Raw genomic sequence first — 12032 nt, forward strand, 5'->3', positions numbered from 1 at the left:
GAAAGTTATTTTACAACAACTTTCCTCTTGTTTATTTTACAATGACCTTGACATTTGATCTTCTTACCCCACATGTATATACATTTTTCTTATCCCATGTAAAAACAATGCACAAAATTTCATTAAGGAACTCAGTCAAGAATTAACTTTGTGAAAACCACTCTTCTTCACAGTAACCTTAACATTTGACTAATTAAGTTTTTTTTTACTTAAAGTATAAGCTATCCAGAAAGTTTAAAGTACATATATCTGGTCTAGAAGTTTTGTCAATCTTTGAACCAGATCTTCAAGCTGCCAAAATCACTGTCTTCTTGCCTCGGATCCTAGATTAATAAAGGTATCTGATTTTATTACAGTGACCTTGACTCTTAACTGCTCAACTGAAATTAATAAGCTTTTTCCTTATTACAAGTGCAAGCCATCTAAAATGTTTGCTTCAGGTACATGATCTAGTTATTATGCAAGCCATTTTTCTTCTTTCAGTTGCAGTCAAAGTCGTTGATCTGAAACTAGAGGGATTTAGCAAGAACCAAAATGGTGATCAGAAGGACAATGTCATGATAATAAATCTTTACCACATCATCGTTAAAGATAACACTATTCTTCTTTCATCCAGACCTGTATGTAGTTTTACACAATGCTCTAAGACATGATCTTTTTTTCTCTTTCTATTCATGCAGTTCCTTTCTCTCATCTCCTTACTCTTCTGCCTTGTGTTTGGAACTTTCTTTTATAAATTAAGAATAGGAGTGGGGTTGGTAAAGCTAATGATCAAACTGTCAAAAAATTTACATTTAGCATATCAACTTTCAAACTGACCATACAGTAACAAACAGAATGAAAGAATTTACTATGGCACTGACCATAGAAAATTTACTGAAAACCATTTCTGTAAAACTTGCCCCACATAAACATTTTCAAGACGACTGTTTCTCTTATGGTCAAATTCAATATTAAGGCATACCCCACTTAAGCAGAAAACAAGGCAATGAGTTGGAGATTTGCTAGTCCTAACCTTTAATAAAATTCATTTCTTCAGGGGACCCTGAGTGGATGAGTGGTCTAAAGCGCTCTCTGTTACAGATTACTGCCATCTCACCTCTGTCTGCATGGGTTCGAGTCTCGGATTCGGCCAATTTGGATATGTGAGAAAGCTTGCCAGTAGCTTCTTGTGGGTTGGTGTTTTTTTCCGGGTTTTCCCGGGTTCCTCCTCCACCATTAATACTGGCCGCCATGTATAGCCTATTGTGTGCTGAAAAATGGCATTAAACCCCACAACAACAACAATGAACATTCCTTCAGATTTGTATTTGTAAAACAATACACTCCTGAAAAGTATTAAAAAATGTACAGAAAAGATTTCAATAATAGCATGAAAATTAGACACCTATTCTAACTATGAAATAAAAAATAAGCCAAAAAAATTTCATGTGTCCACTGATATATCAAAGTTTTTGCTTCATCATGCCAACAAGTGTTGTCAAAAGTGAAAACCAAAAAGAAAGTTTAAACTGTGATCAAAATATTGAGAAATGGATATAACGGCCTGTGATTCCAATAAGATCATCATTTTGGAATACTCTTGCTATCAAGCTTCTCTGGTCAGCTTATAAAAGGACAGGACAAAATCCAGGAGATCATCATTAGGTTGCAAGGGGGCATAAAATAGGTCATTGCAATCAACTGTCACCTGAGTTGGTTTAGAATGCTACATTATACATGTATCCTGACCACATGGGGACTTAACTGGATGTGATTATATGATTTTATGTCCTTGCCATTTCCTTCCACACCTGAAATATCTAACTTACTGCCTAGTACAGACCCACACAATTACCACTGGCCTACAGAGTTTTTAGCTGATATTGCACAAACATGACACCTTGTCATCTAACATTACCTCTATTGTATGGCAAACATCTATATACCCATTTGCCCACATACGAATCATATACATGCCAATATATGGCAACAATAAAACTCAGTCCAAATATTGGTAAAACATGGAATACAGATCTAAGTGTATTGAAAGAACTGTAATCACATTTAACATATTTCAAATAATAATGTTATCATTTTATCCACATCACTTGTAAAATGCAGTTATAACATATTTTCTAAATTATTACAAAACGATAACTTTTCAAAAAATCCATTATGTGATACAAAGACAAAGCTTATACACTGGGTTGAGCAAAAAACAGCAGTCATTAGTTGAAGACATTTAGGTCACTGTGAACTAAATTCAAAATAAGTGGTTCAAAATGATGCAAGAAACTCCCTAATCAAGTTCTGTGAACATACAGTTCCTAGGGCTTAAGAACTGATCTTAAGACAAAACTTGTATACCACTCCTGGGCTGACAATTAAATCATTTATTGTGTGAAAGCAGTAGGTCACTGTGGCATACTTTCCTGTTAGGTGGTCCTGAATGATGCAAAATACACATTAAGTTCCATGTACTGTACAGTCATAGTGGGTTCAACCTTTTCGACTGACTGCTCTGGTGGCCATGTGGTTAGAGCATCTGCCTTGGAAGCATGAGGTTGTGGGTTCAAACCCCGGCTGAGTCATACCAAAGACTTACAAAAATAGTACTAACAGCTGCCAAGTATTCTCCGCCCAGGTCATTTCCTTTCATATATTTTGCTTTTTTATCAAAAGACTCATGTGAAATGATATATTCGCCAATTATAAACCTGCAAATAGGACAAAGGAACACGCTCTTTCTCTCTCATCATTGTGATGGAAAAAATGTTGCATGCCCTTTAAGCCACAAAGGCAATCTATTAAACCAAACAGGTTATAATAGACAAAATATCTCTCTTTATCTCTGTCTTAGTGATGTTAGTGATACTCTCTGCTGTAACATCAGTATCAGCCATAACTCTAAAACTACCTTAAGGAATATTGTGATAAAACTTGCTAAATCAAGTCCAACAACATAAACTCTGATGCACCATCATATAATATGCTGGTAGATCAGGATCTATGTTGTTTGTTCCACTGGTGATCCTTAACAAACTGCATAGATGAAGATCTGCTGGCACATTATGCTGCAACAGATCTGGGTGTATGCAGTTTGCAGTTGGATGCCATTTATAGGTATGCACTGATGATACATTTTGTTTTGTGAGTACAGAATGCTTCTCTTTGATCAAACTCCATAAAAGATGACACAACATGTTCCATGGAACCCTTATTTCAAAAGTTGTTGTTTAAAAACTATGAAAATGTATCACATCAAGACACAGCTGTTTCTCTCCCCTATGTTAAAGTAGCTTTCTGGTTTAAGGAACTTCTGTCTAACATTTTACAAAATAATTTTTTTGGAGACACTTGAGTTTTTTTCCCCTGAAATAACTATTTCCTTCAGAATGAAAACATACTAAAAAATCTAAACTTTATAATGATTAAACTGATATTTTGTTGATTTCTTTGTTCAACTGACCAAATAAGAGAGTAAGAGAAGAGTGCGAGTGACATATGGAGGGTGCTGTCTTAATATAAATTAAATAAAATAATGTTCAACCATTGATTCTAATTGCATGCCACACATAATCAGGGATCGTCCTGGGCTTCGCCAATGTCGCAAATTGCGATTTTTTTTCCTTATTGGCGACAAAAATATCCCATCTGGCGATTTTTTTGGCGACAGACTTTTTGGTTATTTAATTTGTACATACAATCATAGATTTGGACTGGATAAATTAAAAGGGAGAACGAAAGGAAGCCACAAACTTGACTAAGCAATGCATTGGAATCAATCTGTTACACAAACAATCCTTTGTTTGTATTGACAACCCCATCTTTACAGTGCATTGTTACATCATAATCTGCTTATGCTGACATCTGGGTTGAGTACTGTATGCTGTGATACAGTCAATCATGCTACCGAACTATACCTACAACTGACCGACTTCTAAGACGCGAATAGAACAGATACAATTAATTGAATGGCTAAATCTTCTGTTGATTTTTTTTTTTTTTTACATATACCAGTACAATAGTTTTGCTGAACCTTCATAGAAAACTGATAACCTTTGAAGTACCGACTACTGTGTATAAATACAAAGTAAATGGAAAAAATCTCAATCACAATTATGTCTGTCGCCAGTACAGCATTTTACTCATTGATCTTTTCCTTTGCCATCAATCCGTGTTACGGCTGCTGAGACTTAAACTCCGAAACAAGAAATAGCACCAAAAAAAACCCAACCAGTTTTGCATAATTAATAATAATTATTTATTTCTCAAAATACAAGAGTGAAAGAATCTCTAAATTGGGTGTGAATTTATGCTTATATATACGGTCCAATATTGCCAGGTGTTGACTCGTGTAAGTTTCATTCGTGGGAATGGAGATCCTATTTTGTTTGTCGAGAAAATTTATACAGCATTCAGTGACCATTCTTGGGATTTAGGAAGCAATTCACTACAAGCTTTGTGAAGCTAGCCATAAAGGGGTGGGGGGGCTGCTGATAGACTACTGGTGTCACCTGTCAGTGCTGTGGACTGTGAGCGTGGATTCAGTAAGATGAACCTCATAAAAACTGACATCAGAAATAAACTCTGCATCTCATCTCTCGAGAATTTCATGAGAATCAGCATGTACAGATGTGAAAAATTTGACTTTGAAACTACATTCAACAAGTGGGCAGCCCTAAAATTGCGACGGATCTTCATGTAACACTTTGTAACATTTTGTTAATGCTTGTTGTAATTAAAGAATTAACTAACCCATCTTTTGTAATTTTCATTGCCTGTTACATTAATAGACTAAATGAACACTTGGAAAAATGTACACTACTTGTTCTGGCGACACTTTTTGAAAATTGGCGACAAAATATTGAGGTTGGCGATTTTTTTGGCGACAGCTTTTTAAAAGCCAGGACCATCCCTGCATAATATTTTTAAAAACTCAGCTAAAATCTCAATTGCAAGCAAGGAAGGTTAAAGTGATTCAGAATTCATACACCCATTTTATAAAAAAAATCAGCCACATGTTACAATATTTCTTGCCACAGCTCCATTGGCCTAGTGGTTAGAGCGTCTGCCTCAGATGCGGGAGGTAACGGGTTTGAACCCCTGCCAAGTCATTCCAAAGGCTTATAAAAATGGTACTTACAGCTGCCTCACAAGGCGCTCAGCATTAAGAGGTTAGTGTTAGGACTGGTCAACCTCGTGTCAGGATAATGTGACTGGGTGGGACATCATGCTACATGTTTGCAGCATGATGTTCCAGTGCTAGACATCCCTATAAACTGCCACACTACAGAGCAATATGACTGATTTTTTTTAAAGCTACATTAAAAATCCCAATCACACACACAAACAGATAATTTTTTTTTTAAAGTACTGGTGTTCTAATACAGATGGTGCTTTGCTGCTGCTATGAGAATGACATGGATGCTGGATCATTACAGATTTTATATCTTGTCTATCACAGACCTTTGGGTAATAGCTTGCTTCACTGAGTCAGTCAAACTGCATGGACAAGGCATGCACATGAGAAGCTTTATCATTATTCCAAAGATCTGGACCTTTCTGCTAATCCTCTTTACACATCTTGTACCCATGGTAAATGTGTGGAAAACATCAAACCAATGACAATTTTCCTGTTGATTCCATGTCTATAAGTGAAGGTTTGTCTGGAGGGCATGACCTTTTTTTTGTTGTTAATCATTAATAAACAAAATCGTTATGTCAGAAAAGTATGTAACTGTGACCAACTTTCACCTGGGATAGTTTAGAAGACTTCAAGGAAAACCCTGAAAAAGTTTCATGAACGCATATAGTATACAAACTATTCACGATTTGACTAAACCTTAACACTGGGGGCAAACTGTAATCAACATCCATTAGTTCAAGAATAGTAAGGTCACAATAACGGTAGATGACTGTAACTTGAAAGCTGCCAAAAACACAATTTTCACCCCACCCCCACATAGTCACATTTAGCAAAAGCATGTTTTTCAGTAATCATATTAAGGAAAAAGAAAAAGAGACACTACAAAATTTGCCCATAACCTGTATAAATACTAAACTGTCATGCTTAATCCTCATGAAGACTATCAACTTGAGGATGTGATGTAATTTGGATTTTTTAACGTAGCTTTAACAATTTTTCAGTCATAATGCTACAATGTCTGCAATGTGGCAGTTTATAGTGATGTCCAGCACTGGGGCATCATGCCGCAGACATGTAGCATGATGTCCCACCCAGTCACATTATCCTGACACTGGGCCGACCAGTCCTAACACTAACCTCTTAATGCTGCGCGCCAAGCGAGGCAGCTGTTAGTACCGTTTTTGTAAGTCTTTCGTATGACTCGGCTGGGGATCAAACCCACAACCTCCCGCATCCGAGGCGGATGCTCTAACCACTAGGCCACCGGAGCGGTCTCAACTTGAGGAAGTTTATACAATTCATTATCCCAGGTAATTAAAAGGTAAGTCATTCCAAGATACAAAAAAACTGTTGCACAGATTATTTAACTGACTGACAATACCTAGGGTTATACTGTGTTGTGTAGAGCCTATTAGGCTTATGTTTTGTAGATAGGTGGAACAACCAAATTCATTTGAAAGTATAAGCTGACCATTTCATTTTTGGGGGTGGGTAGATGGGGCAACCAGAAATTTTTGGCTTTTTCAAATTTCTGACCCCAAATAGCTTACAAAAAATATTCTTGCTCTACTTTTTTGAAACAGAAAGAACTAATTATATTCATTATCTTAGTTGAAAAAGAAAAGATCTTTAGGTAAACATAAAACTATGCCAACTCAAATGAAAATCCTATGCATCCACCCCTCTGGAAATGAAATGGTCTGCAGGGATGGTCCTGGCTTTTAAAAAGCTGTCGCCAAAAAAATCTTTCAGAACAAGTAGTGTACATTTTTCCAAGGGTTAATTTAGTCTATTAATGTAACAGGCAATGAAAATTACAAAAGATGGGTTACTTAATTCTTTAATTACAACAAGCATTAACAAAATGTTACAAAGTGTTACATGAAGATCCGTCGCAATTTTAGGGCTGCCCACTTGTTGAATGCAGTTTCAAAGTCTAATTTTTCACATCTGTACGTGCTGATTCTCATGAAATTCTCGAGAGACGAGATGCAGAGTTTATTTCTGATGTCAGTTTTTATGAGGTTCATCTTACTGAATCTACGTTCACAGTCCACAGCACTGACAGGTGACACCAGTAGTCTATCAGCAGCCCCCCCCCCATGGCTAGCTTCACAAAGCTTGTAGTGAATTGCTTCCTAAATCCCAAGAATGATCACTGAATGCTGTATAAATTTTCTCGACAAACAAAATATGATCTCCATTCCCACGAATGAAACTTACACGAGTCAACACCTGGCAATATTGGACCGTATATATAAGCATAAATTCACACCCAATTTAGAGATTCTTTCACTCTTGTATTTTGAGAAATAAATAATTATTATTAATTATGCAAAACTGGTTGGTTTTTTTTGTGCTATTTCTTGTTTCGGAGTTTAAGTCTCAGCAGCCGTAACACTGATTGATGGCCAAAGGAAAAGAACAATGAGTAAAATGCTGCACTGGCGACAGACATAATTGTGATTGAGATTTTTCCATTTGCTTTGTATTTATACACAGTAGTCGGTACTTCAAAGGTTATCGGTTTTCTATGAAGGTTCAGCAAAACTATTGTACTGGTATATGTAAAAAAAAAAAAAAAAAAACAACAGAAGATTTAGCCATTCAATTAATTGTATCTGTTCTATTCACGTCTTCAGAAGTCGGTCAGTTGTAGGTATAGTGCGGTAGCATGATTGACTGTATCGCAGCATACAGTACTCAGCCCAGATGTCAGCATAAGCAGATTATGATGTAACAATGCACTGTAAAGATGGGGTTGTCAATACGAACAAAGGATTGTTTGTGTAACAGATTGATTCCAATGCATTGCTTAGTCAAGTTTGTGGCTTCCTTTCGTTCTCCCTTTTAATTTATCCAGTCCAAATCTATGATTGTATGTACAAATTAAATAACCAAAAAGTCTGTCGCCAAAAAAATCGCCAGATGGGATATTTTTGTCGCCAATAAGGTAAAAAAAATCGCAATTTGCGACATTGGCGAAGCCCAGGACGATCCCTGGTCTGTCTTTTAGGTAAATCAAAGTTGTGCTAAATAAAGGAAAGTTATTACTCTTCATTGCCTTGAATGATAATGTTGAAACTATCTCTGTTAAAGATTATCCATTTGTGATCAGCAGCTATGTACTTTAGTCTGATTTTGCTCCATATATAACTTAAAATTTGTGATTATTTCAGAAGCTGGAATGGTATGATTCATTTTTCAACATAAAATATTGAAATACAGCATTGATTCAAGAAAGAATAAGCCATCAGTGAAGTAAACAGATGTCTGGTTGACAGAGTTTGTCTAAGCCAAAAGCCCAACACAACTCCTGGTTGACAGAGTTTGTCTGTCAAGCACTGCAGCCAAGCATTTTATCCATTTGCAACTAGATCATATAAATATTTTAACTGAGTCATTTTGGCATGTACAACATATATCAACCACCCAGCACCACGGCATGAATGCCAAACTAGATTCAGTCATTTTGGCATGTACAACATATATCAACCACCCAGCACCATGGCATGAATGCCAAACTAGACTCAGTCATCTTGGCATTTTCAACATATATCAACCACCCAGCATCATGGCATGAATGCCAAACTAGACTCAGTCATTTTGGCATGTACAACATATATCAACCACCCAGCATCATGGCATGAATGCCAAACTAGACTCAGTCATTTTGGCATGTACAACATATATCAACCACCCAGCATCATGGCATGAATGCCAAACTAGACTCAGTCATTTTGGCATGTACAACATATATCAACCACCCAGCATCATGGTAGGAATGCCAAACTAGATTGAGTCATTTTGGCATGTACAACATATATCAACCACCCAGCATCATGGCATGAATGCCAAACTAGACTCAGTCATTTTGGCATGTACAACATATATCAACCACCCAGCATCATGGCATGAATGCCAAACTAGATTGAGTCATTTTGGCATGTACAACATATATCAACCACCCAGCATCATGGCATGAATGCCAAACTAGACTCAGTCATTTTGGCATGTACAACATATATCAACCACCCAGCATCATGGTATGAATGCCAAACTAGATCCCTAAAGTAACTAACATGTTTAAATGTTCCAACTAGTGTAGCTATTGCATGTTTAAATATTCTAATTAGTGTGGCCATTGGATCTTCAATTATTCTAACTAAAGTGACTATTACATGTTTGACACTCCTTACCAGTAGTGCAAATGCAGAAGATAATTTGCTATGCTGAAGAAAAAAATCAACAAGCTCTTCAGAGAAGTTTGAAGAACAGCAACATCCAGTCTCTGATTACACTTGCATCACCTTCAAAACCTTCAATAGTAGAAAAGACAGCATCTAGATAAGACTGTATGAACTTCAAAGACATGAACCTGGTGTAGTTTTTAACTGAATATCTGTGTTGTTGTGATTTTATTAGTATGTGTGTGCATGCATGGTGAAAATATTTTACAATGCAAGAAGGGAAATCAAAATGAGTCCTGAGAATGTCAATCAGGTGCCAGAACTTTAGAAAATGATGTCAAGAAATATGGTAGTCAAGCTTATTCAAAATCTCATTAATATAAATGTTTTAAATAATTTTAGTTTAAATCAAACAATCATTAATACCTGTAAATTATTTTGCAATAACCAAAGTTACAGGTCAGGAAATCTGGGGCTATAACTCATGTAAATTAAGTAGTGGATTACTGGAGATTTAATCAATCTGAGAGCCCATCACCATGATGATTACAATCAAACAAACAGTAACAAAGTTACATGAATGTTAGAAGGGCAGAATCTAACTAAAGCTGTACCGATGTCACTTTCTGCTGATTATGCCAATACCATGCATAGTTAATTATTAAAATTGCTGATACCGATTATGAGATCGATTATTTCAAGAAACCGCCTGTTCTACAGCTAGTGAAAGCACTAGCATTTGATTGACAAGTAAACCATGCCCTATTTTTGTTATAACTAACAATGCCTAAAATGGTTGCGGATTTATGTTGATAGTTCAAATGTGGTCTCAAGCTACCATACATGTGATAACTATTTCCCACATTTTATATCCCATCTTATTTCTTATTGTTAACTCATATATGCAAATAAAACTCTTTACTAAATAACATATTTATTCCAAATTAGTTTTTTGGGGGGCACATATGCTCTGTGATATGTTTCTTCATTCCTTCTTTTAATTTAATGATGGTAATCAGTACTTATATATACAGTACAGTAATGCCAGGTCAAGTTGACTCGTGTAAGTTTCATTGGTGGGAATGGAGATCGTAATTTGCTTGTCAAGAAAAAATCTACAGCATCCAGTGATCATTCCTGGGATTTAGGAAGCAAATTCACTAACAAGCAAAGAATGTAAAGCGCAAAAAAAATGAATTTCTGAACTTCTGGTTGACGGAGATGTACTTTGTGAAGCTAGCCATAAAAGGGAGGGGGCATTTAATTCCTATATGCGTGAAATTGACGGTCGCATTATTCGACACTTATCTTTTATTGCAAAGTATGATCATAGGGTTTTAGTATTAAAATGTCATTATCTAAATAAAGTTTCTTACAAAACTATTATTTGGAAAATAATATACATAATATAGATTTGCTTAATACCTGATGTTTCTATTAAAAGAAAGACTGTAGAAAAGTAGATAATTATTTTACATTTGATAATGCATTTATTTCAGGTGACAACAGCTAGACCTATGCACTAACGGTGATGTGCAATGCAAAGACCATGGAAGTAGTACAAAACAGTCATGTAATGATTTATTTTGTAATATTATGGCTGTATTGCTTGTTGTCAATAAAGTAATAACTATCCCATCATTTTCAATTTTCATTGCCTGTTACATTAATAGTGTTGGAAAAAATATTCACTACTTATTCTGGCGACATTTTTTTAAAATTAGCAACAAAATATTGAGATTAGTGATTTTTTTTATGACAACTTTTTAAAAGCCAGGACCATCCCTGTAATGTGTATACTGGAAGTTCAACAGCCACATGAGGCCTCACTGGCTGCCATTAGGATGAGTGCATGCATGGTGTTGAAAATTTGTTGTCAGCAGACAATCAGCGGTAGTTTACAGCAAGCATGTTAAAAAGTATTTACTTTTAAGAATATACTGTCTTTCAATTAACCCCCAAATCAAATGTATATTCCTTAATTTCCACTATGTAATTCTGATTTAAAATTCAAGCCATGTCAAGATAAATGTTATGATTAAATTTATATTTTGGAAATTTGTTTACAATGGCACTGATTATTTCTGCCAATACCAATTATACCAATTGTTCCAATAATCAGCCCGATTATGAGTATGACCGATTAATCTGTACAGCTTTACATCTAACAGAACAAAACTCGGTTAAATGATGTTGTGGAATGCTGGAAATTAAACACATCAAAGGTCTCAACAATAAACAAAAAATCTTCGATCCAAATTTGGTTGAAATCTAACAATCCTTGGAAATATCTTACTGAGAACAAATCTAGAAGGCAAGAAAATCTGGTGTCATCACTCCTCTAACAAAAACAAATCTTTGAAAACTCATTCAAGGTCAAATCAATTTAAAGCTGCATACAAGATCATTAACCAAACTCTCGACTGATGGACCGACTGACTGGTGGAGTGATGGAGTTAGTCTTACACTGTAGATCTAGGACGTAGTCAGACATGGATGAACATCAGAAAGATAACCGAACTATAGAGCTCCAACAACTTGAATCCTAGTAATCAAAAGTAAAAAATTAACATCATTATGGTCAGATCAAACAATAAAAACAACATAAATGTCAGAACAGACGCCTTACGATTAATGACAAAGGATATTGAAGTCCTACAATGTAAGGCGCCTCCCCTGATATTTTGGCGACCTAAATAATACAAATAATG

General features: G+C 35.7%; 1 protein-coding gene across 1 annotated transcript in view; it reads right to left on the reverse strand.

Annotated features, from left to right (window-relative positions):
- The window catches only part of LOC149772502 (uncharacterized), a 59117-nt gene that overhangs the window by 46871 nt on the left and 214 nt on the right, over nt 1-12032 (reverse strand). The window lies entirely within an intron of this gene.

Source organism: Sinohyriopsis cumingii, unplaced genomic scaffold, assembly GCF_028554795.1.
Source record: "Sinohyriopsis cumingii isolate HCF-2022 unplaced genomic scaffold, ASM2855479v2 utg001437l, whole genome shotgun sequence".
Lineage (NCBI taxonomy): Eukaryota > Metazoa > Mollusca > Bivalvia > Unionida > Unionidae > Sinohyriopsis > Sinohyriopsis cumingii.